The sequence below is a fragment of the Macrobrachium rosenbergii genome, chromosome 34, assembly GCF_040412425.1.
Source record: "Macrobrachium rosenbergii isolate ZJJX-2024 chromosome 34, ASM4041242v1, whole genome shotgun sequence".
NCBI lineage: Eukaryota > Metazoa > Arthropoda > Malacostraca > Decapoda > Palaemonidae > Macrobrachium > Macrobrachium rosenbergii.
Window position 1 is genome coordinate 8,486,033 of NC_089774.1, and position 7,500 is coordinate 8,493,532.

Below are 7,500 nucleotides of genomic sequence, written 5' to 3' on the forward strand. Positions count from 1 at the left end.
ATAAAAGGGAATTCATTAGTGTTAGGTACTTGTAATGAATTATTTCTATAAAAACATCAAATTAACATTTCCCATTTTTAGTTCATTATGTTTTACCTGTGTGAGTTTAAGCCATTCAAACCTATTTCAAGTACAACATTACAATTAAATTTAGGAAACTTATTGTGTGTTATGTAATTAGTATATTTAGAAAACTATGTTTTCAAATTGTTTTGAAAGTACAAATAGTGATATTTAGCTCTTAGTCGCTTTCAAATTCTAATAATACCTTAAAAAATATAATAAATACACATTTTTTTGCTTAATCATACTTCCAATTTCTTAAAATGAAATATTTCACATTGACACTCAGATATATCTCTTAATACATGTTGCCTTAACATCACCATTAAAGAGATATGCACACATTGGCTTAGGACAATGCAAGGACTAATATTGATGTATTTTTCATGATATTTATATATTTTTTTCATAAAATATTTTGCCTTCATATTACCACTAAAGAGATGTATTTGCAGTGATATTGCACAATAACTTCATGGGTTATAATATCACCATAAAATTGATATATATACAGTGACTAGCGCAATACCAGGGCCAATGTTGATACATTTTATCCAAATATACAATATAAAAAAAAACACAAATAGTTCCCACTGATCAATATTTCATCTACCTCTCTCTCTCTCTCTCTCTCTCTCTCTCTCTCTCTCTCTCTCTCTCTCTCTCTCTCTCTCTCTCTCTCTCTCTCCACAATGCCAGTGGTAATATTGATACCCTCAAACAAATGATAATTACAGGAAAACCATAAATAGCTTTCATTCCCAAACCTCTCATCAACCTTCTCTCTCTCTCTCTCTCTCTCTCTCTCTCTCTCTCTCTCTCTCTCTCTCTCTCTCTCTCTCCTTCCCGTGGTAGAAATACATATGAACATGAATTTATGGGAAACTGCATCCGTATCCAGGCTTGAAAATCTGTTTCTCAACCACCTGAGTATTGTTGCGAAATTGCAACAGATATGAATATTGAAATATGAATATTGAATACAATGATGTTCCTGGAGTATTTTCGTCTTGCAGTTCCTTGGAATTGCGAGAGAAGAGGAATCTGTTATTGAATGCTTTGAATAAGGAAAGGAAATATAGGATGATGACAGGTTGCTGAGAAAATGACAGAAGCATAAAATTAGATACTGAGTGGGTTTATTTAATTTTTATTTTTTGGGGTTATAAAAAATTCTTTAGATGATTTATTATTTTATTCATTTCTATGTTGGTTCAGTTTAATGATAATTTGAGAAAATTATTTTTTTATAACTTGGGAAAAATTATGGATCAATTCATCCAGTTTTTTTAATTTGATTAATAGAATCTTGCAAGGTTAGTCTACTTCTTAATAATAATAATAATAATAATAATAATAATAATAATAATAATAATAATAATAATAATAATAATAATAATAATAATAATAATATCGTCTCGAACATAGGCTAAGATGCTATCACTGCGCAAACTTATATTCGTGTCAGTAGTGACACTGGCTTCCCCCGGGTTGGACGACGGCAGAGATTTAGAGAATAGAATTATATGTTAATGCGAGGAAAATAGATTTCTAAAACTTTCTTAGTAATAGATATTAGTAATTAGATATTACCCTTTATCAATTTCAACAGTGATAATTGAATATTACCTTTCGTCAATTTCAATAATGATAATTGAATATTACCTTTGATCAATTTCTATAATAATCAAATATTATCTTTGATCAATTTCTTCTTCTGTTATTTTACTTTGTGTCTTGTATTTTGTTACAGATTTTGTAAAATATTTAGCGAATATTATTTTGTAAAATATTTGGCGAATAATTCCCTGTAGGCATTGTATCTCTCAATTATATTTACTGTTTCACAGCAACCACGCGCATGCGCAACACGACCCATCCCTCATCCACTCAGGGAACAAAGAGCCCTCCCCAAAATGTCAGGAAAAATAGTTGTATAGTGACCGATAGATTATCAAATTGGATGACAGAACAAGGGGGTTTAACAAATTCTCTTCGTAGCTTTGAACAAAAGTTTTTTTTTATTTTAGTGTTTTTTTGTGTATCGGATTTCATTTTGTTTATTTTTTTTATTTTTTGTATGTTTGGGAAAGATATGTTTGGATTTGATGGTTCCTTCCTGCCAAAACCTAAGAAATATATTTTTTTGGTTATATAAGAATTTAAATGAGATTTGATATACTTTATATTCCACAAAATAACAAGTAAAAAATGCGCCGAAGTTTCCCCGGCGCAATCGAGTTTTCTGTACAGCGGCTACAGTGTTTAATCAAAGCCACTGAAAGTAGATCTATCTTTCGGTGGTCTCGGTATAATGCTGTATGAGCTGCGGCCCATGAAACTTTAACCACTGCCCGGTGGTGGCCTTTCCTATATAGTTGCCAGAAGCACTATTATAGCTAACTTTAACCTTAAATAAAATAAAAACTACTGAGGCTAGAGGGCTGTTATTTGGTACGTTTGATGATTGGAGGGTGGATGGTCAACATACCAGTTCGCACCCCTCTAGCCTCAGTAGTTGTTAAGGTCTGAGGGAGGACGGAAAAAATTGCGGACAGAAAATATTGCGGACGGACAGACAAATCCAACACAATAGTTTTCTTTTACAGAAAACTAAAGACGTTTATTTATTTAGATTTTTCACTTTAATTAGTCGTCACAACAAAGGTTTGAATCCATTGAAGATGATTGGTTATAATTCCTCGGGGGCTGGGGTACATACATGTAATCTGAGAGCAGAATGAAGATTAACATTTTTATAAAGTTGAAGGGAATGTGCATTACTTTATTCATTCAACAATCATTTGGTAAAAATTCTAAATGTCTTGTTTAGCTTTAGAGACAATATTTTTAATCTGTTTCTAACTCAGTGATGAGGTTGCAAGCATCGAGTGTTAAATTATACCAGTAATTTATATCAATAATTCATAATTTTTCTTTCCTGGTATTTTTACCTGTTTAAAAGTTCTATTAATTACTATAACTGCTTAACTTTTTTATGATAATTATCAACTTGAATATTGTATATTCCTTACTCAATTGAAAATATTTTAAAAGATACTCTTTCAATTATTGTATTGTTCATATTTTCCTGATAATGCTTACTAAAATGATTGCTCAATGTCACCCCCTACTCTTTTCCCCATCCCGATTCCCTCCAAGCTCCCCCACCCCTCCCAACCCCAAATCATTCTCAATCAAAGTATTGGCGAATTTTTATTAACCACTCTCATACGCCCGACACTCGCGCCATGAAAATATTTCTATAGTAACTCTGGCAAACGCTGCCTTTCAATATGTCACGGGAAAAATCCTGTTATCAAAACCCATGCAATATGACATTGGGTGAAAAAGCAATATCATTTTGACGAATTGCTTGCTGTCCATTTGGAAACTGGCTTTTATTAAGATTTTATTTATATTTTTCGAGTTTGCACGTTGGGTTTTCAAACAGGATTGAAACGTGTAAAAAATTACGTATTTGGGAGATTCTACATTTTACTTTTATAAAGGATTGGTGCTTGTCAAAATTACGTGTTTCGAACCGAGCTTTTCACTAATATACATACGTGTTTTTATCCTAGTAAACATTTTTTAAAATCTATATTTTTTGAGGTTTAATGCTTGTGAAAATATGTATATTTGTCATGAGTGTTTACTGAATAATTTTATTTTTCATGACATTTAACCCACGAAATAAGTATGTTATATTTTTTATATCTGTAATACTTGTCAAAAATATCCACAAGGCTTTTTTGTAATTATATACATAATATTTTCTCTGGACATGAATAATGGAGTATAATTATTCTGGCGTGTTTTAAATTGAAATATATTTCATACGATGACCTGTGATTATGATTTTCAATATTATGCAAATCACTGCTTTCGTCTTCACTGGAATGTTTCATATTATAATTATTATTGTCATTTTAAGGTATAGATTAAAAATCCTGAAAAGTTTTAAGTTTATTTCTATAAGAAGATAAAAAAAATTAGTGTCAAACTACTCCTTGGAGTACTGGGAAGATCCAGGTGATATTACACACGATCTGGCTGTAGAATAGAACCAGTAAGCCCTCGAAAGCTCCTCTATGTAAAATATTAAATAAAAAAATTTGCATATTATAAGCACACAGTTGCCTATTTATTATTATTATTATTATTATTATTATTATTATTATTATTATTATTATTATTATTATTATTATTATTATTTTCTCAGTGGAATCTATATCTTATTGATGATCGAACAAAAAATATTGATTATTAGTAACAAGTACTAGATATTTGCTTGAATGTTACCGAAATATATCATATGATTTCTTAAAAATATTTTTTGGAATAGGGCGTGAACAACAGACCCCATTCGTTCATAAATCAGTGCTGAGAGGGGAGAGAGAGAGAGAGAGAGAGAGAGAGAGAGAGAGAGAGAGAGAGAGAGAGAGAGAGAGAGAGAGAGGGAATAATGTCCCTCAACAAAAACATTGAATCAATATTACTCTATTAGAGAGAGAGAGAGAGAGAGAGAGAGAGAGAGAGAGAGAGAGAGAGAGAGAGAGAGAGAGAATAGAGAGTCCTTCAACAAAAACATTGAATTACTGTCATTCCATTACTTGAGAGAGAGAGAGAGAGAGAGAGAGAGAGAGAGAGAGAGAGAGAGACATAAAACAAAGTCCTTCAACAACAGCATTGTTTCTGTCACCATATTACTTGAGGGAGGGGAGAGAGAGAGAGAGAGAGAGAGAGAGAGAGAGAGAGGGAGGTAACCTCACTTAACTCCACCTTAAAAGACATCTCTAACAGCCTCCTCAAGAAGAAGAAGAAGAAGAAGGTGTCTGAATTCCCCAACAACAACATATGTTGTTGACATAATTGTCACCTAGTCCTCTCTCCCTGGTTTCAGGTTTTGTAAATAATTCACTCAGTTTTTTTGTTCCTGGTTTCGTAACGAACATCAATAGGGGAAGGCTGTGGCCTGCTGATGAAGGTTTCACTCTGGGTTTCGGTATCAAGAGAGAGAGAGAGAGAGAGAGAGAGAGAGAAACTTTTAAATTTGAAGATAAATAGAGATATACTAAGAGTTAATTCACCTGATGATAGAGAAAGAAAAAGTGGTAACAGCTGACTGAATAAGAAGGAGAGAGAGAGAGAGAGAGAGAGAGAGAGAGAGAGAGAGAGAGAGAGAGAGAGAGAGAGAGAGAGAGAGAGAATATCACTTTACAAAAGCATTATCACTGTCATTTCTATCATTTGAAAGTGAGAGAGAGAGAGAGAGAGAGAGAGAGAGAGAGAGAGAGAGAGAGAGAGAGAGAGAGAGATATATTTCATGAGCTCATTCCCAACATGAAACACATCATGAATTTCGCCAACTTTTTGCAGTAACTCAATTAGAGAATCTAATGGAATGTTTTTGGGAAATAAATGTGGGCCAATTATGTGTTCATTATCATAATGCATGAGGTTATAATTGATTTTACCTGACGTCATTAATGTAATATATTTGAAGAATAGACTTTTTTAAAGAACGTTTATTGAGAAGAGAATTTATTGAGTAATACGTCATATGTATTTATACTCTTATTATTATTATTATTATTATTATTATTATTATTATTATTATTATTATTATTATTATTATTATTATTATTATTATTCGAATCAAAATTATTCTTATTAGTTTATGAGAAATGAATCATAAATAGAATGTTTATTGAGAAGAGAATTTATTGAGTAATACGTCATATGTATTTATACTCTTATTATTATTATTATTATTATTATTATTATTATTATTATTATTATTATTATTATTATTATTATTATTATTATTATTATTCGAAACAAAATTAGTCTTATTAACTTATAAGAAATTAAATCAAATATAGAATCCTATATTCGAGCTATTTAATACCTTATATTTCTACACATCTTGTTTGACTTTTTTTTCTATTTATTTTTCTATTTATTTTTAATAATATCTTAATTTAAATTATTTTTACTTAATAGTTGTTATAGTCATATCAAATAGATACTTGTGATATAGACTAGGCATGCCAGAGAGAGAGAGAGAGAGAGAGAGAGAGAGAGAGAGAGAGAGAGAGAGCCAAGTCTCTTTCATCTGTCAGACACCTCTTTAAGTCCTTACCACGGAGTTGAAAGAGATTTTGAAGCCTCAATGTCTCAACAAGATCAAACTCTCTGGAAATACATCAATAACAGACGAAAAGAAATTCTAGGAAATAATTGTTGGTATTTATTCAATTTTCAATAACATTTTCGTCACTTTGATGAATCATAAAGGTCTTTTGACGTAAGGATCAAATATAGAACTATAAATACCTTTGAATGAAACTTTGATTGATGTGAGGATTAAGTTCAGAGATATTTCTCCCAATTCGAACTTAATAAATTAAAGGATGCTGATTTAGTTTAAAATATATAGTTCTGGTTAGAGGCATTTTTATAGTTAAGAGGGAAGAGGTAGCCTGACAGGAGATACGAGCTTGCTTGAAAGGAGATTCCTTTCACTGAGTTATTTGAGTTCTGAGTTTATTTTATAAGTTATAGAGTTATATATATTTTATATATATATATATATATATATATATATATATATATATATATATTTATATATATATATATATATATATATATATATATATATATATATATATATATATATATATATATATATATATATATTTATATTAAAAAGATATAAATAATGAGATAACATTTATTCATGAATGATGTCAAGCAAGATATGTTAATAAGTTCAAATTCCTAATAAAATTAAAAAGAAAAATGGAAAAATACGAGTGTAACCCCCATTTAAAAAATCAAAATATTAAAAATTTAGTCAAAAATAAAGGATTGTGGCCCTATGAAATAAAAAAACGAAATATTGAAAATTTTGTAAAAAAAATAAATGATCGTTATCTGCCGAAGTAATTATATAATTTTTAATCCAATTCTATAAATCATTTATCACATTTAAGACAAGAATACTTATTAATCCCACAATGAACCTTGAGTTTCATTCATTACGACAGAATATGAAAGGGTAATTACCGCTTAATTACGAGCGGTCAGCCGTGTAATCTCACCTCTACCTTCATTAGAATCCCTCGTCATTCGGACATAACGAACAATGTCATTAAAAAGTCCTTTAATTACGAAAGAAGTGTCCATTACAGAGTGAATGACGTCATTCATGAGCCTTTATTAGTTACCCGTAAAAGGAAGCTATTCATATGGCTTTGTCTGCCCGCCCGCACTTTTTCTGTCCGCCCTCAGATCTTAAAAACTACTGAGGCTAGAGGGCTGCAAATTGGCATGTTGATCATCCACAGTCCAGTCACCAAACATACCAAATTGCAGCTCCCTAGCCTCAGTAGTTTTTATTTTATTTAAGGTTAAAGTTAGCCATTATCG